This window comes from Podarcis cretensis (genome assembly GCF_951804945.1).
Source record: "Podarcis cretensis genome assembly, chromosome: 15".
Taxonomy (NCBI): Eukaryota; Metazoa; Chordata; class Lepidosauria; order Squamata; family Lacertidae; genus Podarcis; species Podarcis cretensis.
In genome coordinates, this window is record NC_137185.1 from 40,478,166 (window position 1) to 40,506,138 (window position 27,973).

Below are 27,973 nucleotides of genomic sequence, written 5' to 3' on the forward strand. Positions count from 1 at the left end.
TTAGCCACTTCGAGACTCCTTAGGGTAGTGATAAAGTGGGATATCAAATCCAAACTCTCCTTCTTCTTTTCTTCTTCTTCTTCTTCTTCTTCTTCTTCTTCTTCTTCTTCTTCTTCTTCACTGCTCTGCTGAGGGGTGCATGGCTTCCTGAGCCTCAGCGGAGCAATTTAACAAAGTGCCCACCCTGCCATGCCCCTCAGTGGAGCAGTTTAAGGAAGCTGCCTGCCCATGCAGGCAGCCGAGGAAGGAGCAAGCTTCATTGGCACCCAGTGCCTCTCCAAAGCCGCTTGTTTCTCCCTCTGCAGTCTGAGGGCCAGAGCATGATGGCGGCTTCACCAGACAGCAGTATATTGTGGGTGAAACCGTCGTCGCTCCTGAGTTTCTTTGCCATCAAGCTGGTTGCAAAGGGATTCAGGAGTGGTGGCGGTTTCACTTTCAATATACTGCTGGGTGAAGCCGCCATCGTGTTCTGGCCCTCATACCAGTCCTGGGTGATGTATTGTTACAGGTCCAGTCTAGGCCTGGGCGATGTGATCCTCTGCTTGCAAAAGCACTTGCTCTATTACTGAATCCTTTTACTTTTCATTAAGCCAGCATCTGACTGAAAACCAATCAATCCCTGTGCCTTGAAAAGGGGCTGCAGAATCCAAACCCTCTTAGGTGCTCTAGAGATCATCACAAACATTATTTCCCCCCAAAGGCAAAAGCCCCTATCGTGTAACAGCTGGTCTGTGCTATGTGTGAAATGAGTTTGTAGATAAACCCAAGAGACCAGCATTGCACCTGGCAGTCACTCTCCTAACTGGAATGTACTTCAGGTAGATTCAATTTAAAAGAGTGTATTATTTATACAGATGAACAGCCTGCCCTGACTCCAAGCTTAAGGATAGAGATAATAAAATTCCTTCTCTCATTCACAGTGTCTTTGGACATTAATCGGGAACTGAGATAGTTAATTTCCAATAGTGCAAGAACTTGCACACCTGCAAAATGCCTCCCAGCACCTATATCAGAGTCAGGATTTGCCCCCAGTTTCCTTTAAAGATTGATTGGCTGGATATTTGCCTGGGGAAAAATTTGTTCGCTCTGCACTTCCTGTGATTTAAATGCTGCCTTTTTTTTTTACAGTAGAATTCATTTTGAATATATTGAAGGTAACCCTGAGGAAATGGTGTGGGGGGGAATATCCCAGCATGTTCTGCATTTTCCTAATCAGCTTCGCAGGAATCGTAATATAAGCAGTAGCAGGAAATCTTTAGCTGATTTAGGAACTTGGTGCCTTTCTGAAACTAACGTCTGTCCTGTACATTTCACATTAGCTAATCAGTTCGGTATGGGGAAGCAATATTTAAACGAGCAGAAAATCATTAGATGATTTACAAAATGCTGAAAACACACATTGAGAATATGAGGCTTCTTCTGAAAGAGAAGATGATTTAATTATTCTCTGCTGCTTAAAACATTCATCTTAGTAAAAATTAAAGCACTCGTGACAGACAGAAAATTGTCTTCCATGTTAATATTTGCTGAAAATGAACAAATGGCACATTGTCGATTGCTTTCTTTTCTGGTCTTTAAAAAATGTATTCTCTCCCCCTGCCCCTCCATCCCCTGGGGCGGGGAGGAACACAGTAGTTTTTCAAAGCTAATAAGGAAAAATTCTATAAATCTGCTCATGGTTTATGGTTTAATTTGGGGAAGCCTATATCTTTGTCTTGTAGAATTATTTTCAGACAAACGAGCCTCGAGAAATGATCACAGGCAGTTTCTTCCTCTTGCCACAACAAAGTCAGCTTGGTCATTCAGGAGAAGCCTTCAGGAATCTTTGAAGATTCAGGCTGACTGTAATCTTGGCCCCACTTTCACAGCATAAAGACACTGAGACACAGTAACTGAAACAAGCTATGGGCCACAACTTAATAATCTTATATACCTGATCTGCATCTTAAATATTGAAAGCACACACATTGAATGCAGGCATATATTCTACTGAGTTGCTGGTTGTCAGGGGTCAGCAAGCTTTTTCAGCAGGGGGCCGGTCCACTGTCCCTCAAACCTTGTGTGGGGCCGGACTATTTTTTGGGGGAATGAACGAATTCCTATGCCCCACAAATAACCCAGAGACACATTTTAAATAAAAGCACACATTCTACTCATGTAAAAACACACTGATTCCTGGACCATCCGTGGGCTGGATTTAGAAGGCAATTGGGTCAGATCTGGCACCCGGGCCTTAGCTGGTCTAGCCATGGGTTGGATGATCCCATGATGACTCCAAATATCAGATCAGCAAAACATTTCCTCTTCACTGTCCACATGCCTTGAAGATAAAATGAGGAAGACCCATCAATGACATCAGCTACTTTGGGATCTTTCAGACTGTCATGGTCTGCAGGTTGACTCCTGATCCTGTTCCCCTCAAGCTGATAAACCCTGTTGGGTTAGTTTGGAGAAGTCTCCACCTCCCTCTGCACCCACCCAGGGTGCTCACCTTTGTCCTCTCTGCTTTTCCTTCCTACCCTCTAGCAACCTATTTATGCACTGAATAAGGCCAAACAGATCCTGGATCATTAAAACCACATGACCCGACCTGACAAAGCATGCTGATTCCTCTATCATGCTAGGACTCCGGCCAGCCTGGAGGCAATAATCTGATCTGGGTCACAAGCAAGTGGAGCTGCTTCCTGCTGGGTCAGATCATTGGTTCATCTAACTCTTACTGGAAGCAACACTTCAATGTCTTTTGTGGGAGTTTCCCCTAACCCTCCCCTCTGAGTTCCATTAACTGGAGATGCCAGAGATCAACCTTCCACAGACCTGATGCAAAGCATAGGAAGCTACTGTAGACAGTATTGTAGACACTGACTGACAGAGGTTTCTCCAGGGTTTAAGACAGGGTACATCCCCAGCCCTGCCTGGAGATGCCATGATTTAACATGGGGCCTTCTGCATATAAAACATATAAAACTTCACGTCTGAACTATGGCTCTTGCTCTGTCACTGAGCTTTCATTCCAAGATGACAGCTCACCATCACCTGGGAAACTGGAAAGTGCTTTTATCCCCACCCCAGATCTTACTTGCCACTGAAGAGGGAAAAGAAAAATATATATACAGTGGTACCTCGGGTTGCATACGCTTTAGGTTACATACACTTCAGGTTACAGATTCCGCTGACCCATAAATAGTACCTCGGGTTAAGAACTTTGCTTCAGGATGAAAACAGAAATTGCGCAGCGGCGGCAGCAGGAGGCCCCATTAGCTAAAGTGGTGCTTCAAGTTAAGAACAGTTTCAGGTTAAGAACAGACCTCCAGAACGAATTAAGTTCTTAACCCGAGGTACCACTGTACATTCATTAGCATTTTGTACCCACTTGCATTGTATACAGTGGTTTATATGGAGGCAGTTAAACCTTCTGACACCCAGAAATCATTTTGGTATCATTTGTTACCAAAACAGTTATGGTCAGAAGCCTGTTAACATGAATCTCCACTTACAGTTTGCCTCCCTTCTTTGGTTGTGCTTTATACAGTTGACAAAGGATGTATAGTATTGTTTACTTATTGGAAAGGTTTACGATTTCTATACATTAGATTTGTAGTCCAATGATGATGTGTTCATCCTTTTTATTTGTTTTGCTTTCTTTCCCCTACTTATTCATTTCCCTTGTTGTTTGGCTCCTGTTGTTTAGTTCTGGATATGCTTTTTGCAGTCAGTGAGTGTTTATACATGTTGAAATATGAAAAACCTTTAATAAAAAGTTTTTGTTCTTTCTTTTTTTTTTAAAAAAAAAAAGGGGGGGTGAAAATGAAAAACTGAGACATTGCCCACACAACTCCAAACTGTAAGGACAGTCTACCCCACACCTTCTGTTGGTACCTGCAGGTTGTGCACCTGAGTGACAATGATCCGGGGGGGGGGGGGTTGCTTTGTTTTTACCATTTTCTTTTGAATGCTGGTAGTAAGATTCAGTAACTTCAAAGCTGTCATTGTCACATAAGAATCAAATATTGCATTCCAAAGAGATAAATATTTTGTTACGGGTTTGTGTCTTTGCGTGTCGAGGTCCCCAAGCCACCCCCCAATAACTCACACATCACACATCTATTTTGGTTTGGGTTTTTGGCACGATTTTGGCCACAACTTTATTTAAATACATCCAAGTGAGTGGTTGCTTAGGCATTGGTTCCGACTATCTGTCCTTGCCCAGGAGACAGAACTGGACTTCCGGATTCCAGCGACAGCCACTGCGGGAAACAAATTTTGGGGAGAAAATGAAGCTGGGCCTCAGTCCCTCACTTCTCACCCTCATGCTCCTGGTGGCTTGCACGGCCCAAGTCCAATGCCAGGGACAAGGACGAAAAGAATGGCAAGCCCCTGGATTCCTTTAATGGAATTCCCTTTCCGCACCACCATTGGAGGGGTAGGCACTTACCCCTCCACCAACCAATTTGAACCAATGCCTAACCGCCAACCTTACAAGTTGTAACGATTTGCTACGCAGTAGGCAAAACCAAATGGCACCAGCCAATCAGCCAAATGGACAAATTCCTACCAGGCCCCTGCCTCAAAGCAGATGACCCCATGACAGGCATAGCGAGGTCAAGCGAACAACCCCCCCAATACAGGGAGGGTGGGCGGGTGATCCGGTGCAAGCAGCCAAGAGAACGCTCAAAGTTGGGCATCCAGCATTTAAAACCTCTGACCCCTCCTTCAAAATTGGCAACAAGCAGTTCTCCCCAGCGACCCGATTAACCAATTCACTGCCTGGATCCCTCCACAAATCCGCCCAGCAACAATGGGGTGGCTTGTATCCCCCACCGCAACACGCACTCTCTGCTAGGGAGAACACGTTTTGTCACTCTTTATACATGATGGAGTGACATGTTTATCATTGTTGTGACTTCTGGAGAATTTCAAATCCAGTGGAGCAGTGACCAGGTTAGTTACTAGCTGCATGCTTCACGACTGCCGAGTGATCCTTGGACACTGCTTGTTTGCTACTTTATTGTTATCATCATTCCTCAAAACCTGAATGATTTTAAATCACCATTTCTCACATACTGGAGAATGGAGGGGCCAAAGGCAAAACTGCTCAGACCTGTGCCTTAAAAGCATGAGGCAAGCGGAAAACCACTTGAATTTGTGCTTTCTAGACACGGGACAAGTGGAAGTTATACAGTTATACCCCTTCATTATACAGCTTTAGGCATCAGGCAAAAACGTTCCTTTTTAACCAGGCCTTTGGTTGACCTGATCAACATTCTATACCCCTTTAAAATGTGGCTCTTTTTTTTGGGGGGGGGGTATTATTGGGTTATTGCTTTTATTTTGATTTTATATACAGTCATACCTCAGGTTACAGACGCTTCAGGTCGCTTTTTTTGGGTTACGGATCCGCCAAAGCCCAGAAGTACCAGAACGGGTTACTTCCGGGTTTCGACAGTCGTGCATGTGCAGAAGTGCTAAATTGTGCTTTGCGCATGCGCAGAAGTGCCAAATCGCAACCTGTGCATGCGCAGACACGCTGCTGCGGGTTGCAAATGCTGCGGGTTGCGAACGTGCATCCCACACGGATCACGTTTGCAACCCGAGCGTCCACTGTATTGAGATCTTTTTTGTAAACTGCCCTGAGACCTCTGGGTATAGGGCAGTATATAAATTCAATTAATAATAATAATAATAATAATAATAATAATAATAATAATTTTAAAAAGTGCGGACAAGCCCTTAGTCTCATTTTTGTCATTGTAGAACTCTGCAGGGAGGAGATTGGTTCTATCTGGGTCAGCTAGCCCCAGTAGCTCAGAACAAGACTGGAGATTAGGGTCTGGAGCAGGCAGACAAAGGGCTGAGTCAAGTGAAATCAAGAAAAGTCTGTTTAGGATCCTCCCTCACAGATAACTAGTAAATAACAAAGACAGGGACAGCTGTTATATATAGGGCTAAGCAAACCACAGAGCCTAGGGCTTGCTGATCAAAAGGTTGGCAGTTTGAATCCCCGTGACGGGATGAGCTCCCGTTGGTCGGTCCCAGCTCCTACCCACCTAGCAGTTTGAAAGCATGCCAGTGCAAGTAGATAAATAAATCTGGCGGGAAGGTAAACAGCGTTTCCGTGCACTGCTCTGGTTTCAACAGAAGTGGCTTAGTCATGTTGGCCACATGACCCGGAAAAACTATCTGCGGACAAATGCCAGCTCCCTCGGCCTATAGAGCGAGATGAGCACCGCAACCCCAGAGTCGTCTGCGACTGGACTTAACTGTCAGGGGTCCCTTTACCTTTTAAGCAAACTCCTATTTGTTCCTCATGTCACCAGGTTGGGCTGGGCTGACAAATCTGCAGTACCATCTCTGACCATTTCGGGGATGCTGCTGCAGCATAGAGGAAAGCAGCTCAGAAGCTCCTGTAGGAGATACATCCAGGGCCATATAATCATTTATATGCCTGCCAAATCAGTAAGGTCTTTAGGGAAGTCACTCTTAGTGATTAGGGCTGTCATACATCCAGTGGCGTAGCGTGGGAGGTGCAGGGGGGGCTGGCCGCACCGGGCACAACATCGGGGGGTGGGAGCTCGCACACGAGTGCTAAAATCCACAGGTTAGGGAGCGCAAATTACTTGCCTTGCCCCGGGTGCTGACAACCCATGCTACGCCACTGCATACATCTGGATTTTCCTGGACATGACCAGGATTTCAAAGGTGGAATTGATGTCTAGAGGGAATTTCTGAAAGCCGGCACTTTGTCCTAGATCTTTTTCAATTGAAAAATCGCTTTTTTGGGGGGCATTTTTTGTATAAAAGAGCTCAACAGTTTTGGGGTTTGTCTAAAAAAAGCTCAATAACTTTTGGGATTTCCTGGTTTTTACTTTTTAAAATATGGCAACCCTATTAGTGATTCTCTGTGGCCATCGTCCAGCAGGAGCCGTGCATTTCGTCTTGTGGGCCCAATTTTATGAAACTTTCTTCTAGTTGAGGCCAGACAGGCCCACTCTGTACTGATCCTCCAGTGCCTATGGAAGTCTTTTTAAATCTATCAGGCATTTTAATCTACATTTGCTTTTATAGATTATTATTTTTTGTAATGTATCTTTGCAAACCACTTAGAAATTATTGTAGTTAACCAATACATAAATTGTTTAAATAAAATAAATAAATGTGGACTGTTTAGGGAGGAATTAAAAAATCTCCACCATTCTGTTTGTAAGGGAAGGGCTGTAAGTCATCAGCTGCAGAGAAAGTGGTGTTATATGATCAAACAAACTGGCATTGAGCCTAGCCATATTTTGAAATCAGTGGAATTTACTTCTAAATAAATGGTTTTAATGATTGATATTTAAGGCGATCACACCAGTAAAACAATGGATGTATAGATAGACATGTATGCACACATCATATGTCCACAGGAGTGGGGAGCAAAAATACCTTTGGTTGCATTGCATTATACTGGCCACATTGTTCAAGTTTTCAATTTGCAAGAGTTCAGCCAAGCTTGCAAGTTTATGAGCTTAGCTGGAGATGGTCAGTCCCATAAAAGCGATCATCCTATCTATTTTGACATCATCAGATATCATTGCTGTAACAACATTTCAAACAACTTCATCATAAACTTATATGCCCTAATACAGTTATCTCTCTGTCAGGTGTGAAGACTGCAAAGCAGACAGGAATCTCTCTGCTTCCTGTGGAAACATTTCCATTGATTATACTACCGGGTACATTTCTCTTGAGTTGATTTGAAATTTTCTTTGTATATATGAGCTTGTGGGGAGGAGAGCATGTCCATTTCCTGAAAGTTCTCATTCAACTGATCATATTGCTGTGGGCATTTTCGTAGTACATGCCAGTGGATGTGCATTTATCCATCCTCCCCCCCCCCACCCCCATGTGCTTCCTCCTTGTAAAGTTGGTGTGGGCATTTTGATGATGTTCTCTCGAAAGTGTACTTTTTAACACCAGACATGACAGAGATCCACTTGAAAATTCAAACATCCTTACAAAACAAAATGCAGGACATGACGGAAACGGCAATCATTAAAGAATCACAAGAACTGACTCAAATTGGGAAGTTAAGTAATTGACAATTTCAGTGAGAATAAGGAATTACCATTAAGGAATCTTTATGTGTTCCCTTTGTGTGTTTTCCAGGGGAGAATTTCTCCCCCTCCAGTCTGAGGGCTGCATTCCCTTCTGGGGATAACATACCTGTAGTGGGTGGGGCCAGAAGTCAGAGTGGGCGGAGCAATTAATGTAAATGTTACCTTTGTACCTTATGCTCATTTCTAAGCAGATTCTGTATAATTTGTCTAGACAAGGTATTATCAGTGTTTTCAGGACACAACCCAGCCAGGGGGAGAAATTGAGGGTGCAAAGAAGGGATGGTAAAGCAGAGGCAGATTTAGGGGAGCATGACTGGTTTGCTCGCACTGGGGGCCAAGCCAAGAGGGTGCTGTAGGGGGTGCCACAACAGTGATATAAAACAAAAGTCGAGAGGTGGAGGGGTGCTGAATTTTGGCATTGCACAGTGTGCTGCTGACTTTTGTAAGCACAAAGTCTGCCACTAGGTGAAGGGTGTTTCTAGAAGGGAAGAGCCAGACAGAGAGATCTGGAGGGCTACATCTGGACTCTGGGCCTCAGGTTTATCATCCCTGATACATTCCTACAAAGCAGCTGGCATTTTTGTGGAAGCGGTTTCATAGTAATCAACTCAAGTTCCTTCCAATAACAGTGTCATCAAGAGTAAAGGTATGTAAAAAAAACCCTAGTAAGCCTAACGGATGAATATCATAGATGCAAGGATTTATCATTTCACATTCAGTGCCAGGGGAGAACTTCTTTGGAGAATGATGTTTGGTTTCTTATACTCTCCATAGGACTTGGGAGCATTAGGAGCTGAGCAAATTAATATTACAAACTATGTAGAAGGAATGGAAGGATATTTCAGTTTCAGTTCTCTGTTTCTCATTCTCCCTCCAAGCTTAAATTCATATTGTAGAAATTTGCCTTAAAAAAATCCTCATGAAAATGTATAAGCATTTTAGTTCAAATTTATCCTAATCAACACATTTTTATGTGTGCTTTTGACTAATGTGTACAGTTTTTGCAAGCATTTTCCCCTTGTATGATATAGTGTGTTATTTTCAGGAATATAGTCATTTTTATGCACATGTCCCACTAATATATGCATTTTTATAAACATTGTTTGCTAGGCGATCTGCACAGTAAAATTTGTATAAGTGCATATTTTGAAAGATAGGTGTGTTTGGGTTCAGATATTGTTTAGGAAAGTGCATACTTGATTGATTTACCTTTAAATGAGACCTGAATTGAATTTCTGCTCCACCCCTATGAATAAGCAGCATCTTGAATAATGCAAGACTATGTATGTCTATCTAGAATTAAGTCCCATTAGGTTCAGTGGGAATAACTCCCAAGAAAGTGGATATAGGGTTGCAGCCTACATCATTCAGTGGAGGATGGCAGCATCAGAGTGCTGGACCCTCTTGGGGGCACTGGGGTCCTGACAGGTTCCTGTGAGTGTTACATGTTAATGTGAGACCTGACAGCCAAGATAGGCGGCACTCGGCTGTTTGGAGCAGAAGTCTGGCACAGTGGAAGTAAGCACTTCATACAGCTGAGAGCTAGTGCAAAACTGTGACTAGGATGCTCAGTTGGGAACCAGGAAGCCCTTGCTTCAAATCTCACTTCTGCCATGACCCTCTGTGAAACAAGCCAAGGACAGGGAACTCCATCTTGTCAGCCCACTCAGCATAGTCAGTGGCCAAAGATGATGGGACCTGTAGTCCTATAATATCTGAAGGGTCGCATGTTCCCCACTCCTGAGATACGCCACTTCTATCTCAGATTCCCCCTCACCCTAATAATACTGACAATACCTTGGATAGCTGTTGTAGGGATCAGTGATCCTTGCTTCAAATGGTCTTATGCTGCCTTAAGTAAAGTAATCCACATGGCATCTTCAGATGGCATGTGTATTGCTTTACTTCGCTTAATTCAGAATGCATACCCTCCAACATTTCTCCAATGAAAATAGGGGTGTCCTATTCAGTAATAATAATTTTACTGTTTATACCCCACCCATCTGACTGGGTGGCTTACAACATATCTAAAAACATCATAAAGCTTGGGTGCTCAGAGGGCTCAGGGCTTGAGTAATTCCATACCTTCCAGTGAAAACAGGGACATCCTACCATACCCTCCAACATTTCTCCAATGAAAATAGGGACGTCCTAAGGAAAAGCTGGATGTTCTGAGATCAAATCAGAAATCTGGGACTGTCCCTGGAAAATAGGGACACTTGGAGGGTCTTCAGAATGTGGCACACTAGCCCTGCTGCATTTTGGGAGGGGGGTGTCCTCCTGTTAAATCTGCTAGTTGGGGCCTTGATGTCTAGCCCCAAATTCCTCCCTGAGTTTACTACTGTATGTAAAACACATATGTCAATTGCACTCCCACATATATATCAGTGAGCATATCATCTCTTTATATCGTTATTCAGTTACCCAATTTACAAAGCACTTCACAAGGTTCTTTAAAAGCAAGAAACTATATAAAAAGCAATAAAATCCAATGAAAGCTGAAACAATTCAACAGATGAATAGCAGCAGGTTGTCCTCTATTCCTTTCAGTATTTGGAGTTTGTATTTTCAAAAGCAGTGATTATAACAAGAACAATACTGCCTGTCCTCCTGTCTTACCTGGGTCATCTAGTAGACCTCTGTGGAAAACAGATGCCATGGGACAGAAGCAGCTTGCTGAGGGGGACATTTTCCTGGCAGGTGGATTGCTGTTGCTTTCTCCAGACAATTGAGGGGGCCTGAGGCAACGTCCTGATGTCGTGCGTGGGGCACTCTGACTATTGTGCCCCCTCAAAAAAAAAAAAGATTGGGGAGGCCATTGTGCCTTGGCCCCAGGAGCTGGCACCCTTGGAGGTCAGTATCCTGCAAATGCACTGGCAGGAACATTGGATTGACTCCCCATGTGCTCTTGCACCACAGTTGCTTCCTTGCCACCTCCCTCTTCACCTTCTCCTTCCTGATAAACAACAGCGACCCACCAGCCAGGAAGCAGCTCCACCTCACCTGATGAGCTGCTTCTGCTGGACAAGATGATGTTCTGATTCAACAGAGCTTCCCTTATGTTTACCTGTCTTTGAAAGCCCTTCATGTGATGGCCATTTCACAGTAAGAGGGTGGCAATCAGAAAGGCCCCGTTTCTGGTGGAGGCTAGTCTTAGTGTGTTTCTATTGATGTATTGCTTCAGCACAAAAGGCACCCTGAGCAGAGCTTTGCTGGCATAGTTGCATAAGGGAGGTCACACAAGAGAAGATGCTTTCTTCTGTGAGATATGCTAATCCCTGACTACTTTCGTCAGAGATGGGGAACCTATTTCCCTACTCCCTCCATCCCTCGTCATTGGACCTGCTTGTTAGGGCTGATGGGAGTTTAATGACTTTTGAAGGGAAGCAAGCTTACTAACCCTGGTTAGTCAAAACATGCCTCATCCGCTGCAAAAACTTTGCAACATTCTTTAGACCATTGCAATAAACAATATTGTTTGTATAATCGATGGAATGTACATGCCCACACATGTCCCATGTGAACTCATGGATACTGGATGAAACCCAGCATTTTAATTTACCACTTTCTGGATCAACAGAAATATGTTACTTAATTACAGTATCATAGTTATAAGCTTCATAAACCAACAATGGGTTTCATTCATTGTGATCAGGCACTAAGAGCCTCTAACTTGTATTCGACCCAAAAACTTGACAATAATCTGGAAACGTTACCTTTAAATAGAGACAATACCCCCCCTCCCACGAGCATTTTTCTTAAAGACTGATAATACATTAGGAGCTTTTGCATAATGAGAGAGGGTTTATCACCAAGCTTTTATGTGTATTTGCTACAAAACGTTTTACTTGTCATACAAGTTCAGTAAATGGGTACTGTCTTTGCAATGGATGGCTGGGTTTTTGCTGAAACCTCCTCCGATAAGCATTGCCATAAAATAAGGCTATTGTTCTTCCATGAATCATTGCAGCTCATCCATATAGAGAACTTTGTGACTTGCCAAGTTAATAAAATATTGATTGGAGTATTGTCGCTGATACTATACCAGGAAGAAATACTGCGTACACAAACATTTTTACATTTCTCTCCCACTCAGTACCCTCCAGAGTTGCTACAACTGCTGTCACTTCCAAAATCACATAGGTTTACACATAATGCTCCTGCTGTAAAAACATATCTAATTCAATTACTCCGGAGGACAGAATAAAAGAAAGGTGTGTGGAGGCGGGGAGACACAAAGGACATCTATTAAGCACAGTGATTGGTTACATTGCAGAGATTTAAAAGGATGTGTTTTCCAATGGGAGAAGAATGGGTAAAAGCTTTTCAAACTGAATATACATGCAATACTCTCACCTTGTTGAGAGATTCATTATGAAACATCTGGTACTGAAGTTCTTCCCTCCCCTGCCATATTGTCTAACAAGAAGAAGCTTGCATACATGTAGGAGGCTTGTAAGGCCAGGAATATCCCAGACCTGTAAGTCCCAATCCTGATACCTAGGGGTGGCCCCCAGTGATGCCACAAGAGCTTGTCCCATGACATCTCCAGGGCCCTCCCTTGGCATGACACATTAATGCGATAAGACATACTAGTTTTAGTTTGTTTACATTTGTGTTATAAATCTTGGTTAGAGTCAGTGTTATATCACGTTTTTCTGATCCCAATTTGTTTCTGGGTTTGTTTTTTACTATTGTGTGTGTTGTGTTGGGACATACTTCAAATGCCAAAGTATTCTGTTTGATTGTGTCTTGAACCCTGCAGTATAGCTATAATCCTTACCAAATGTGTCAGAGGAATGAATGGTTTTAAAGTCTGGCCACCACTAATTTTCCACCAGATTCTTGCCTGAAAATGAAAAGAGATGTTTCAGTTGCTTGAATGAAAATGTTCCAATTATAATGCAAAGAATAGTCATGCCCATTCCAGATGTCTGCTATAACTATGGTAACCTTGCAATGCTGTATTACTTTGCTAAAGGTTTGGACAGAAAACAACTCACTCAGAGAACAGAAAGAAGTCAGTAATTGTGTCCTAGTAACATGTTGGTGACTAATGTCATTAATTTTCCATTGACTGTTTCCTTGGGTTGGCTTCATTGGCTCTCCACATTTGAAGTTTTAATGATGCTCACTATTTTTTTTTTTTTTTATAAAAATTTTTTATTGGATTTTCACATTTTATAAACACAGACACACACAGACAAAGACAACACATATAAGGTTTCATGTCCTTACTTTCCTAACCCCAGTTCTTGACCTCCCCCACCCCCCCTTCATACATCCTAATTCAATTGAATTAACTCAGCAAGCTCATATCTCTCATCCTTTACATATTGTTGTATATATAAAATACTTGATTCATATTACTTGGCCAAATTTTACTTATCCAATTTTCTTATAAATATTAAATCCTTTTCTAAGGTCGACCCAAATTCCTTCCACGAATTTCCCTTTTTCCCTTTTATCTTAAAAACAGGTCATAATAATCAAACACAAAAGTCATAAACCTTTTAAAAATTCTTTCTCCCCCCCCCGCCCCGGTTTCTGTCCCTTCCCAAATGAATGTCCACAAAAACAGTTTTTAGCCTGGATTCCTCACATCTGAGGCCTTCAAGTCTCTGTCAGTCTCTCTCTGCCGATTTTGTTGGTAGCCCTCTTTGTTGGTCATCGGGTCTCGAAAGAGTTCTAGCTCAGTCTCATCAGATTTTCTTCCATCCAAAATACTTGGTAACAGCTGCTGCGAAAGGTCAACTGATCTTCCATACTCAAAGAGGAAGCCCCAATCATATTTCTTGTTTCTTTTAAATTCAAGTATTCCAAGTGTTCCGGGGGCTTCCTCCCTCCTCTCTCGCATCTTTCGCAGATTTGTAATCCAAAAGTCTTCTTCTTTATGTTCTAACAATGTAGGCTTCTGGTTGGTACTCTCCATCTGTACATGCTCCACTCCTTGTTCCCTCTCCTCCTGTTCCAAAGTTATCTCTTCTAATTCAGCTGCAGATTTTTTTCCGGTCAAGTCCATTGTGCATTCAGCAGAGTCACTTATTTTAGAGTTCAAGGTTATAAGTTGTTTATTCATAGCCGTAGTCTGCTCCTGTAATCTTCCCACGAGAAAGAACATTCTTTCTATCTCTGCCTGTAATTTTCCATCTGCAGCCATTGTAGTGTTTCAATGTTTCCCCTAGGGGGATTCTGGTTACTTAATAGTCCTTTCCCAACAGTCCGTTACTTTGTTATTTCACTACTTTGTTCCCAACCTCTTTAATTCAAATGTAACAAATTTAGTCCAGAGAAGTGTTAAATAATAAGATTTTTAACTTTCACTGCCCGTTTGACAGCTCCTTTGACAGCTGTCAAACTCCTGTTCCTTTTTCTCCAGCTCACATACAGGACACTCCCGGGTCTGGGGGGGGGGGGTTTAAACAAAAGCTTCTAAAATTCCACTCTTACTCTCCAGCACAAATCTTCTTCTGTCAAACTCGTGAAAATATTATCTTTTAAAAAACACCGAAAAGAAAAAACTCTCCACCTTAGTTCTCCGATCCTTGCTTTAAATCTTCTGTAAGTAGGGGGGGTGCGGACTTCCCTTTAGCACATCCCCCGATCGTGCCGAATTCAAGGGTAAAAATTTTAAAGTCCAAATTCCATTCTACTCACAGATTAATTAAAGTCCGAATTTCAGGGAAGAAAGTCAGCGGTCTCCGGCCATGGCTCGCGGCTACGCTCCACTGCAGTAGCGGTCCACTCACAGCACCACGCCGCTCCCCGTACCCTCTCCGCAGCCTTTAAAAAGGCTCTTCGTGGGTCGGGGGGCGCTTAAGGTGCCCGCCGAGTCACCAAGTCCGCAGGCTTCAGCGCCTGCGGTTTCTGAGGGTCCCCGCGTTGCCGTCGTGGTAGAACCCTTCTCCAGCGGAGCCGATTCCCTCCGGAGCTCGGAGGGAATCCGCCATTAACCAGATCGCGCTAACCCGGAAGTCCCAATGATGCTCACTATTAAAACCATAGGGAGTGTGCAGAGGTGGGCTTTCTCTTATCACTCATTTCTGTGTTAATCATGTAGGTTTTCCTCCACTTCTCTGAGCTTGTATTTTTTTTAAACTAAACCACAGCATGTTTTTACCAAAACAATGCTTTGGAGTTAAACTAGTGGAGCAATGTGAACAATCCCCCAAATTGATGTGGCAATATGTTATTGTTATTGTTGTTGTTCTTTCTGCCACTTCCAAAGACTCAGAGCTTTTGGCTCTGTAACTGGAATCCCATCTTAACAGTAATTTCTTTTGTAAATGTGCTGTTCTAATGAATAGCTCTGTAACATGTTTTGCCAGCCTTGATGAAATCTCATTCCGCAGATGTGTTCAGAGAATCTTCTATATCTGGTTTGATTGACAAAAGAGCATATGGATTTTGCTATTGCAAATCTACTTCCAGCTCTTCACATTGTCCTATGCTCTAAATGAGGAGTTTACAGTGGGAAGCTAATAAAACTGATTTGTTTTGGTTAAATTCTAATAAGAACTCTGGTATTTCTGTTGTGTTGCATTTCCATTATGCTTATTTTTAGGTTCTAAAATCTAAGCAATTCCAGGCTGGAACTGTCTCAATGGTGGAGTGATCCAGCAATGTTTTCGCTACAACTCAAATAGTTGCTTTGAGTGTATATAAAACACATGTATAACCAACAGGACATTTGTACTTAAAAACAAAAACATTTTTAATCAATGGCTTATAACACTGATGGCTATGTTCCAGCTATACTGTCAGAGGCACTATGCTTCTGAGTGGCAGTTGCTAGAAACCACAGGAGGGGAGAGTGCTGCTGTGCTTATACAGTAGGTCTTGCTTATGGGCTTTCCATAGGCATCTGGCTGTCTTTGTGAAAACAGGATTTTGGGCTAGATGGGCTGCTAGGCTGATCCAGCAGGCTCTTCTAACATTCTTATCATCAGCAACCTGCTCCTAAATTAGTACAACTTGTTGCTTTCAGCTCTTAATAATTCACACCCTGGCCGGCACTTTCTTGATCTCCTGCCCTCAGGCAGAAGATATAGAAGCATGATTAGTCACACCAACAGGGTAAAGAACAGCTTCTATCCATGGGCTGTTAGGCTGCTGAATGAAAAGAGAACAACAGGGCAACTGACTTTTGGGTTTGGTGGGTGTGCGTCAATAAATGAGGGGAATTAAGACCAAGAGAGCTGAGTGGGGGGTGCTCGTGTAATCTCGCTGTATACAAGTTGCACAAGTGACAATATAGTATTTCAATTTCAATTTAATGTTTATTTTCTATATTCTCTGGTGGTAATGCAATTTTTCTGCAGCAGTGTGGAACTGGGCCATATTTCCTGATATCCTGAAACTGTTTTGTGTCTTCTCCCTACCCACCCAGACAAACACTCAATGATCCATTGTACAGAACACTGATATGACAGCTCCTTTGGCTCAACTTTGCTTTTTGAACAAAAGTGGTGGTAAGATGGACAGCTTCCCCATAGACAGCATCTGGCTGTCATTGCAGAGTTTATGAATCTCCCTTCTTACACTCTATCAGAATGACCTCAAGTGACACATCTGCTTGACTAACAATAACCCAGGGGGCTGACATTGATAACGCTTTGTTTTGGGCTGCTCTTGGCAACACCTCAGATGGACAGACGGTGGCTTGAAAGTTACCAATGGGAGCATTTGCATAAGCATGGTAAATTATGGACTGATCCTACCTAGACACCAGGGCTGGCCCAATACATTTGGCACATGAGGCAAACCGCAAAATGCCCACCTTCCTACCCCCTGCCAGGGAAGAAGTGGTGAGTGAAGATCTACATCGATAACAAGGGTGGGAAGAGACCACCAGCCCCTTCTATTCTTCAAAAGGCTGCTGTAGATACAGCATGGGGGAGGGCTGCTAAGAAGAAGGTACATCTGGCCTCCAAGGAGCACATGGATTGGCAGCAGCTGTGGGCAATGCATTCCTTGAAGGGCTAGATCTGCTGCCTCTGTGGATCCTGTTCTCTGAGAAGGAGGGCCGGCCCGGCAAATGCCAGTAACAGATAAAAATGGGGGAGGAATGGGTCTCAATTTTGTTAAACATTGATTCCAAACATGTCCAACAAATGACTGGGGTGACATGCAAAATATTGCTCCTAGTTTTCTTTTTCTTTGTGTGCAGTGATATGGAAAGTAGCTGCAGATAGAATAGTCAGCCATTTTTTAGCTCATTTCCAGCTGTTCTAGCTTTAGGAAGGGAATGCATTTGTGCAGATGGTCTTTCAAGTAGTGCTGACAAGGCAATAGTTGGTGCCATCCAGGGCCTCACTCAGCAGAATGACAAGGGGTCAGCTAAGTGCAGCAGGTCTATCTTGCCATGTTTGAAGTATGTGAAGTAATGCAATTTACCATCAAAAGAGCCCTACCGTTCCTTCAGATCAGAGTGTGATGTTACAATATTTATTTGCATGTATGGTTACATGACCTCATTTCAAGGCAGGACACTACAAAAGATATAATCTTCTTTAGATTGATGAAACAAACACTCAACAACATCATTTAAGAGCAAATGAGTACTTAGCATGCAAGTGCCTTTGAGAATACTGTTTATATGTATTAATCTTCCATAGGCAATTGAGTTTATATGTTGGAATGTTTGGGGGAATGCATTGCTCCTTCCTATTGATTAGGGAGAATTATGTGTAAAAGTCAGAAAATTATGTATTTATTTTGGGCATGTTTATGCTCTGGTTTTCTATTTATTTAGATTTAAAATGGCTAACCATCTGGCTAAAACCCTACAATAAAACAAAACCATCAATAAAACCAAGCAACCAGAACCAATTCTGCTACCAATGTGGTGTCCAAGTTGGAACAGATGTGTGGATTAAGCTTCATGGAGGATAAGGCTACATTACTTCTTGTTTCAGAGGCAGTAGGGTTCTGAAAAACGGTTGCCTAGGGAGTTTCCTAGATTTCCACTAGGACCAGGATCAGAGAGTTTAACTGGACAACATTCTGCAGATACAATGCTAGAAGAGAAGTAAGATGTTTTTGCTGCTCTCACCAACACTGAGTAGGTTCTAAGATGAGTCTCAGTTGTATTATGTTAGATTTAGCTGTTGGCTCTTCACCACCTGCAGACTAGCCATCATTTGATCCATGGCTTTACTACTGATTAGGGATAGATGTAAGAAGGGATAGTTCCACGCTGTAGCCATCTCATCCTGCTCTGTTTCTATTCCATTGCAGTTCATCTTCTGCCAAACACTACATCATTTTTCTCACTTTCAGCTGTGGCAAAATTACATAATTTATGTAATCTCTGTAACTATTCACATATATTCAACTATGATTATGTTATTTCACCCCATTCCCTTCAGTGCAAAGGAAACAATGCAAATGGGAGTGTGCATGTGTGAATGCAATCAATTATGTACCCTTTGTAGAATGCAAGCAACAATGCCAGTGAACACTGATCATATTTGCAGGATTGATTTCTGTTCTGGACATAGAACAAAAAATCAAATATTGACAATTCTCACTCCCATTTCTGTTTTCATAAGAATTATCTGACATCCCTAGGATGAATCAGTCAATTCCTGGTCCATATCACATTTGCATGTTTTTACTCATGAATTAATGGCGCCCTGTTTCTGAATTAATCTGTGATTTTTTTAATGATGCTATAAATTATCTCAAAATATTAATTTAAAAACTATTTTGATATTTTTAAATCTGAAAACTGTCAAAACATTCATGGAATTTAAAAACTGGCTGATAACAAATCTGAACATTAATCCAGGAGATGTGGATCAAGTCAGTTCATTCAAGAAATCACAAAGATCAGATTAGTGAAGTATGCCTGCTCCCAGCTTCTCAGAACATAATATTATGTGTATTATTCAATTGCAGAATTCAGTAGTCTGGAATTCCTTTCCTTTCCTTTCCTTCTAAAAACAAATCTCTAGCTCTTATCAGAGTGAAAAAAAGCTTAAAAATATGTAGCAATAGTTGGTAAACTTCAGGCATTAGAGCAAGCTTTTAGCATAGTACCTTAACAGGTACAACTTTTAATGGCCAACAAATTAAACAGTTCTGATTACCTTGGCACAAAGTTTTAATGAGTCTTTGCATGTATTGTAGTGTTGGGGATACACATCCCTGATCACATACTTAACAATGTACATCAGTCACATCAGTTTCAAGCCTACCCTCCTCCCCCCTCCCCACCCCACCCCCACCTCTGTATTGCATCCATTATCTGTATGTCCTCTATTGCGTGTTCAATAAATTCAGACAAGACACAAATTTTGGTTTGCTTTTTGGCAGAATTTAGGTCACAACTTTATTGATTACAGCAAATGAGTGGTTGCATAGGCTCTGGTTCGACTAGCTCCCTGCACCGTTGCAGGTAGCGCTGACCCAGGGCACCGGAATAGGTCAGCCAAGGGTGAACACCTCGATAAGCAGGAAGCCAGGAACAGGCTATCTCCACCACCAAATGCCTCCCTGGACTCAGGCACGGGCACAACCTCCTCACAGGGTTTACCAAACCATTGAGTCCCGGGATTCCTTTAACAGAATATCCTTCACATAGGGATGGAGAGACTGTTCTCCCATCCCTATCACCTGAACCAGAGCCTATTCACAACCTTACAAGTTGTGACAATTTGCTACACAGCAGGTAAAACCCAAATGGCACCAGCCAATCAGCCAAATGGGGGAAATCCCTGCCGTGCCCCTGTCCCAACGACAGACGACCCACGACGGCATAACAAGGTCAAGCGCAAAGCCCTAAATATAGGGAGAGGTGGGCAGGTGTTCTGATGCACGCACCGAAAGAGGAAGCTCTGGGTCACATGCATAGGTATATATAGGTTCCTTGATCCATTTAGCCTGTGTCCCATTGGCCTGATTAAACCCTGCATCAAGGGACCTACCAATTGTGGCTATCCAAACATATCCACCCACAGCACAGGGTTTGGTTGCCAGGTCTCACTTCCCTCATCTGATCTGTCCCACTCCTTCTGGGCACTGTTTGGAAATAAGAACTCTCTGCTGCCTATACCCAATCTTCATCCCTATCCCAATCTTCATCAGGAGGACCCAATTTCTGGGCCTGCTGCTACAGACAAGCCAAATCAAAGATAACATCCCAAGGGTCTTTATCAGTCATGTCCCACCTCCTATTAAATGATCAATTTTGTAGAGAAAAATAATTAGCATGACAGCAGTTACGTAGCACCTACACAAAAAGACAGCAGCCATGTTGCTTTCCCTCGCATCGATATTTGCATTTTGAACTGTCACACCAAGCCATTCCTAACATCATTTGGCATAAATGCTCCAGTCATGAAGCATGGAGAGAAGAAGAGATTAATTACAATGCAGTTGGCATAGGATTACCTGCAGCACATCCAGGTAACAATGGGAACTAGCAGCTGAGTGACAGATCTCTTAGAATTCAAAGGTAAGGCCAGCACTCCATCTTATTTGTGTCTCATTGTTCATTCTTATTGCAGTGCTTATGGATTGAGAAGCAGTATAATTCACTCATCTGAAGCAGCCGCATTGTTTAAGATGAGTGGAACGAATTAAAGATGGAGTGCCTGACTTTTGCTGTGGCTTCTCTTGTTCAGGAGAAGGTTTCGTTGCAACCTTATCATGTTCCATTGAAGTTTAATTTTCAGCTTCATATCAAGGATATGTGCTACCATTTCTTATTCCTCTTTGAAACAAAATATTGGCCTTCATTGTTTCTTTTTGTCCCTCAGTCTAAAACATGAAACAGGACTTCATGCTGCTGTTTTATTTCACATATTTTTGTTCTTAAATCATGAGCATGCACCTCTTTTAGACAGATAGCCTCTCTCGCAAAGGACTGTAACATAGTGAATGATGTAGATGGGGTTCTCATGCAGAGTTGCCACTGAAACGGGGTTCCTTCAATGTGCAGCATGGCTGGAGTGAAGCACGACATGGGAGTGGACTGGTCTCAATCACATGCAAGATCCACCCATTGTCCAATCGGGGGGGGGGGGGTGCTGAGCAGGACTTTTGGGGTTGCCTCTTGCAATTAATCTTTAGGTTCAACCTTTTGCCACCTACGCCACACCGAATTATTGAGCCTGGGTGTATAGTGGCCTGCTTCAGTTATTGCATTTTATTTGGCTTTCATCACAATGAGGCAGGTGGCCTAGGGATGAAGATTGGGTATAGGCAGCAGAGAGTTCTTCCTTTCAAACAGTGCCCAGAAGGAGTGGGACAGATCAGATGAGGGACGTGCTTAGCTCACATTTAAAGTAAGTTTGCAATGAAAGGCACAGATCTATTATCTTCCTGATATGTTCCTGGTGCTTTGCATGGTGGTTTTCTCCTGTTAGTTATGTATGCAGGTTGTTAGCCCATTGCAGGTCCTTGTTGATTTAAAGATGAATAAAGCTATGACCTTTTATTCCCAACTGTGGGCAATGGCAGAACATGTGCCTATTTATTATATCAATTCCCCACTTTTTCAATATTAGATGCTACAGTAGTTAACAGTTAGAATCCATGCAAAGGTACGATATGATATAGCAGTTTTGGATGGACACTTACTTATGTCTGTTGAAAGGTGGAGAATGATGGAATGCTGTTTACATTGCCACCTCCATAGTCCTACCATTCATGTTGGCTGATACAAAGCAGGCAAAACCCCACTGTGTGCTACACCGGCCTGGGGGTAGTGGATCAAGTCCAATAACATCAAGTGAAAGCAGCGTGGCATGTGCAAATCCAGGGTTCCTCAGTCTCTTACTACCACTGGAATGACCTGTACTGGACCATTCTGCAGACTCCTAATAGTGGAACTTAACTCACCTGCTCATTTATCAGGCGGACTTTGGAGCTCTGTACCAGAGGGTGGAGGGGGTGTTTTAGGTTGGGTAGAGGAAGACCACCACCCCATCCACCACTCCACCATGGTGAACTGAAGAATTGGATTACAGTCTTACACTTTAGCTTTATTTCATTACAGTGGTACCTCGGGTTACATACGCTTCACGTTACAGACTCCGCTAACCCAGAAATAGTACCTCGGGTTAAGAACATTGCTTCAGGATGAGAACAGAAATCATGCTCCGGCAGCACAGCAGCAGGAGGAGGCCCCATTAGCTAAAGTGGTGCTTCAGGTTAAGAACAGTTTCAGGTTAAGAATGGAACTCCGGAACGAATTAAGTACTTAACCTGAGGTACCACTGTATATTGATTTTGGTCATTTGTACTTTTAAAATACTGTTGTATTTATTTCATTAATTTATCTCATTTTTTGTAAGCCACTTTGAGACTATTTTATAAAGAAATGTGAAGTATTTCTTTTTAAAACAGATAAAACTAATAAGGTTATCAACTATATTTATGGGGAGGAGTAGGAATCAGTTAAATGCTGAGGCCTAATGCTGATCCTTCCCCAGTCTACTAAAACCAGGTGCTAAAATCTAATATCCTTAATGTTTGGGTAGTCCCTTTCAAATTTAACTGCCTCCTCCAACCTTACCTGTTCAGCAAATTAAATAAATGTATTCTGCGCTCACATCCTTTATAGTAAAGTAATTGTCCCTGGCAATACAGTGCTGGTTTTCAGTTGTTATTATGCAGAAATGGTTCCATAAATCAGAGACTGGTGATGTGTTGTATTATGTGCAAAGCCCTCAAATTAACTCCAATGCATATTCGTCATTAGAAGCTCCATGGCTATCATTAAAAAGTTGTTGTTGTTTTTTTACTAAGTTCTAAAGGAACTGAATTTACGGCTAGCTATCATTCAAAATAAGCAAACTATTAGGCTTAACTCGAGGTGTCCAAAGATGTGCATTGACATTTGATAATGAAATAAAGATAAGTATTGGGGATTTTCTTTTCCCTGGGCTTGCATTTGCAATGGGAGAGCTGAAGACAGAATTAATTAGCTAAGCCAGCTATTCATGGCTTGTCCATAGGTATGTTGCACTTGTTTGCATATACCATCTTGCAGTCTGTGCATGGCTTCCTCATAAGCACCCCCAGAATCAATATTGATGGATGGTGAGCCCTGGGCCATGATTCAATACATTCATCTTCTTGTGGCCATGGATTTGAAATTTTATTATAATGGACATTCACTGCTTCTAAACTTTATGCTCATTCAAATGGAACAAGAGACCGTTCCAAGTCTTTATGTTTGAAGATTGCTCTCATATCTCCTCTCAGTCTCCTCTTTTCAAGGCTAAACATACACATCTCCTTCAACCGTTCCTTATAAGACTTGGTTTCCAGACCCTTGATCATCTTGGTTGCCCTCCATTGCACACGTTCCAGCTTGTCAATATCCTTCTTAAATTGTGATGCCCAGAATTGGACACAGCATTCCAGGTGCGGTCTGACCAAGGCAGAACAGAGTGGTACTATTATTTTTCTTGATCTGGACACTATACTTCTGTTTGGTGCCAGCCCTCACAACTGTTAAACAGGAGGCCCCAATCCTACACAGCTGCTGCTTTGCAAGTGGCTGTGCTGCAGGAAAACAGCTTGTGAAGCAGCACCCATACCCCCACAGGCCCAGTGCCTCTGCTTAACAGCTTTTGAATGGAAGCACTGATCCTGTGGGATGCTGTTGAGGTAGGTTGTGTTTACATCCTGCCTGCCTTTTTTTTCCTGTCTGCAGCCCCACCCCTGACTGCCACAGATTGCTGTGGGCCAATCCAATCCAACTCATGGTGATTTGTGGCTGAGTCAACTTGAATGCCGTATCTCTCCAGGCAAGGAAGAGAATAGGTAGTATCACAGTTCTAGGACACACTCCATACAGGCAGAAGCATGCAAGGAGAACTGGGATTGTCCCCAGTTAGAGGTGTGGCCTGGGGAGTGTACCAAGGGCCATATGCACCATATAAAGACATTTGGTCCTTAGGGCTGAGGTTCCCTATCCCTGCTATAAACACCCAGTGCAGATGTGTAAAATGATTGATTACTACTAGCCATAGTCATGATATAGCACCTCCAAGTTCACAGCCAATATGGAAATGCAAGTTCCAGGGGAACAATGATGGGACAGAGCATTCTTGCCTTCAAGCTCTGTTTGTGAGCTTCCTGGATGTATTTGGTTGGCCACTGTAGGACTAGGTGGACATTTGATCTTATCTAATAGGCCTCTTCTTTTAGTCTTCTGTACTACACAGTGTAGCTGAGTCCTGATGCTCCCAGCTGACATCTTCACTTGAAATGCCCAAAATATAAATGAGTAGTAGTATACCTGGGCAGTTCTGAACCACTATACATATGATTCAGATTCAGTTATTGTGGGGAAGCCCACATTGCTTTCTTGCTATGGGATATAATTCCCACAAAAGGTTTTCTCTCTCTTTCTCTCTCTCTCTTTTTCCCAGTTGTTCCCAATTACATTTATTGATCTTGGAAAATTTAGCGATCCGTTTAAATAAGGAAGAGATCCATTTGCTGTAGGGAAGAGTGGCTGCTGGAGCTGCAGATTACAGCAGGTTTTGAAGCAGGCTGGTGCTTTACAAGCCTCACGTGGCTTTTTTTTCATTAACTATATTCATTTACAGTCAAGCTTTTTATGGGTTTCTTCTCAGTTTTAATCCTGGAAATGATGGAGTAAAACCGAGTCCTGTGTTTAATCTAGAGAGCAGCTCATTTCAACTCACACTTAAAAGATTTAAGGTGAGGGAAGATGGCTAGCAAAAAGATTTAGCTTTCCTGTCAAAAAACAAAAAACAAAACAAAAAACCAGTGGGAACTGCAGTCTCTGAATACTGAATGGATATGTCAATAAATGCAGAGGAGAGAGCCGGCCTTAACTAGTGTTTAGCTGTAACAAAGGTGGTCTGTGGGGGATGCTAAGCTTTATGTCAACCCATTACAAAAAAGCATTAGTCTGGCTTTATGCTTTCTATGTGTATTTTCTTCTAATTAGCTCACTCTCACTGTCTTCTGCTTCCATCACACTGACGCCTTTCTTGTTCATGCTGGCACCGATTTGAAAGTATCAAAAGTGTTGATTTTTCATGGATTGGGATTGCACAAGGTTGATTCTTACATTAGGTTTTCCCAGGATAGTTCATTGATGATTCCAGCACTTGGAACCCCAGTGAAGTTGCTTGCTTTCCTAATTGCATGTCAGTTTCATCTGCCTAGATCTGATAGGTTGGTAGGGAATTCATTCATTCATATATTCCAGTGTATAATATATTTTCATTTATTTTGTTCTGATTTTATATCTTTAAGAACAGAAGAACGGGCTGCTGTATCAGGCCAAAGGTCCATGTTGTACAGCATCCTGTTCTTACAGTGGAAAATCAGGTGTCTTTGGGAAACCAGGGAGCAGAATTTGAGCCCAAGAGCACTCACCCCTCCCATGGTTTCCAGCAATTGGTATTCAGAAGAAATACTGACTCCACCTGTGGAAGTGGAACATAGCCATCATGGCTAATTGCCATCAATAGCATTTCCTTTTCCTTTTCCTCCTCCTCCTCCTTTATTATTGAGCACATAATGTAATCTGTTTGGAGTCTTTAAAGAAAGGGCGGGGTGTAAATTTAAAAATGAATTTTACGAAGTTAATAAAATATTAGTACAATATAATTCAGTGATAATTTGGACACAAGAGCCAACCACAAGTTTCCATGACTGTGTAACAATTGGCTAATTATGTATCACAGGAATGGGGAATGCCAAAAGTTGTTGGACTTCAATTCCCATCAGCCCCATCCAGCATGGCTAGTGGTCAGGGATGATGGGAATTATAGACCATGCCCTGCAGCCACAGACAGAGGTCCTTACATGTTTACACAGAAAGAGAGATTTATTCAAGCATATAACAGTACAGGCTTAGTAGCAGGTATAGAGTTCTGGAGTCACAATACAAGAGTTCAGGAGTCAAGCAAGAAGTTCAGAACTAGATGGAAGCCCAAAGATGTCCCAACATTCTCCAGGCCCTGCCTGCCAAGTCTTTAAAGATGAGGCATGGCATACTTACTTGCAAGCCTCAATTGCTTGGTGGGAATGTTGGAATTGCAAACATATGCTCTGTTAGGGCAGGTGGATTTGCTTCTTTCTGTGGAGATGAACTCCTGTTCAGGCTCACTGCCATCTCCTGGGCTGCATCCCCACTATCAGCTGCCCACAACCCTTCCCAGCCTCCACTGAGGCTCTTCACAGCACAGGAAGGTTAGCAGGAGCCATCCCCTTCCAAAGTGACTGAAGATAGCCCCCTCCTTCAACCCCAGTTCCCACCATTCAGGCCACCCCTCTGTTTAACCCTCCAGCTTCTGCATCAGGGCCTGCCAGTCCCAACTCAATCCCAACCATGTTGCGAGGTTCATCACAGGCCAGCAATGTATGAAGGGGCTGTGGATTCTTCATCCTCCATAATGCATTACATCAGTGGGCAACAATCAGTACACGGAGTTTGAATTCCAACTTTGCAAATCTTAAAGCTGGAAAAGCTGTTGTATTTTAAATGTGATCATACTTGTAGTAGTAATACAAAATGCAAGAACTAAAGGACTAGCTTCTCCCACACATACCTTCCTGCCAGTTAAGATCTTTGTCAGAGGAAAACTTTGTCAAAGAAAACATTTGAGAAACTGGAGAACAGATTTCAGCACAGCACCAAAAATTATTCACTCATAAATCTGTTCTGTTTCATGTTCACAATAATCTGCAGATTTTTAAAAAAAATCTGCGTGTCAATTCACAATTCACATTAAATGTCCATTCAAATACACACTGTTAAATGTACTTTATCTCAACATGTGCATTTAAAACACTTATTGCAATGTTTCTTAAAGCCAAGAAGTGTTAGGATATTTGAAAATGGGAAATCAGTTGGATAACTGAGTTCCTATCTGCAAATTAGTTGGGAATTTGCAGGTTCAGATCAGTTTGTGTGTCAAGTGTAATGTGTGAATAGTCCTTTATGGCTTCACTTAAGCCTTCAGCTGATTTCCTCACGAGCTGTCCAATTTAAGTCATAAAAAGTGGAATTCTGGTCCAAATTAAATGTGTAACTCAATTCCAGTCATCACTATGAAAGGCTACCCTTCAGTCAAATGCACATTCTCCTGACCAGGATCCAAAGGGTTTCAACAAAAAGCTGGTCAAAGTTACAGCATGTTTCTGGTTGCTGAAGTTAATTCGGTGCAAATGACAGTGCTATCCTGAAAGAAGACGTGTTTATATATGTATCATTTGCCTTCTGTCCTCCCTTGACATTGCCATGGAACATAGGCTGTCATTAAAATAAATGATCTAAGATTAGCTGTATTAATTTTAATGAAGTGTCTGAAAGACACCTTAATAACATGGCAATTTGGTGTTTTATGTTTTCCACAAAACTTTATACATTTTCTTGTATAAAGTTTGTTTTGGACATAGGCATGACTTCCTTAATATTAAGCATCACCTGTTTAATTCACACTATGGCTGTTAATAGAGCAATGGCTGATTAATGAGGAAATGGGACATATTCAAACTCGGTTTAGGAAGTTCAGCTTACATGGCCTGTAACACAGCTGTATCCATTAGGTTATAGATTGCATACATTCACCTTATGCTGAGTTGCATTCTAGAGGTGGCCAGAAACCACAGCTCATCCAGAGCATAGCAATGGTTTTGACTGGTGCTGACCATAGGGAGCTTATTACTCTATCATTGTGTTGCTTTCTGAGCCAAAGTCAATGTGCTGGCGTTCACCTTTAAGGTTCTGCACCTTCTAGGGACAGAATATTTTTTGCTTATCTCCTTCCATGTGACTCTGCCAGGTCATGTACTCTCTGTGATGTGTGTTTGCAGGAGGAGTTATTTGGCCATAGGAAACTCCTCCACAGTGTGGAACTCTCTCCAAAAGGAGA

General features: G+C 42.4%; 1 protein-coding gene across 4 annotated transcripts in view; it reads left to right on the plus strand.

Moving 5' to 3' along the window:
• Nucleotides 1-27,973, plus strand: part of LRRTM4 (leucine rich repeat transmembrane neuronal 4) — a 420,533-nt gene that overhangs the window by 228,950 nt on the left and 163,610 nt on the right. The gene's annotated exons all lie outside the window — the stretch shown is intronic.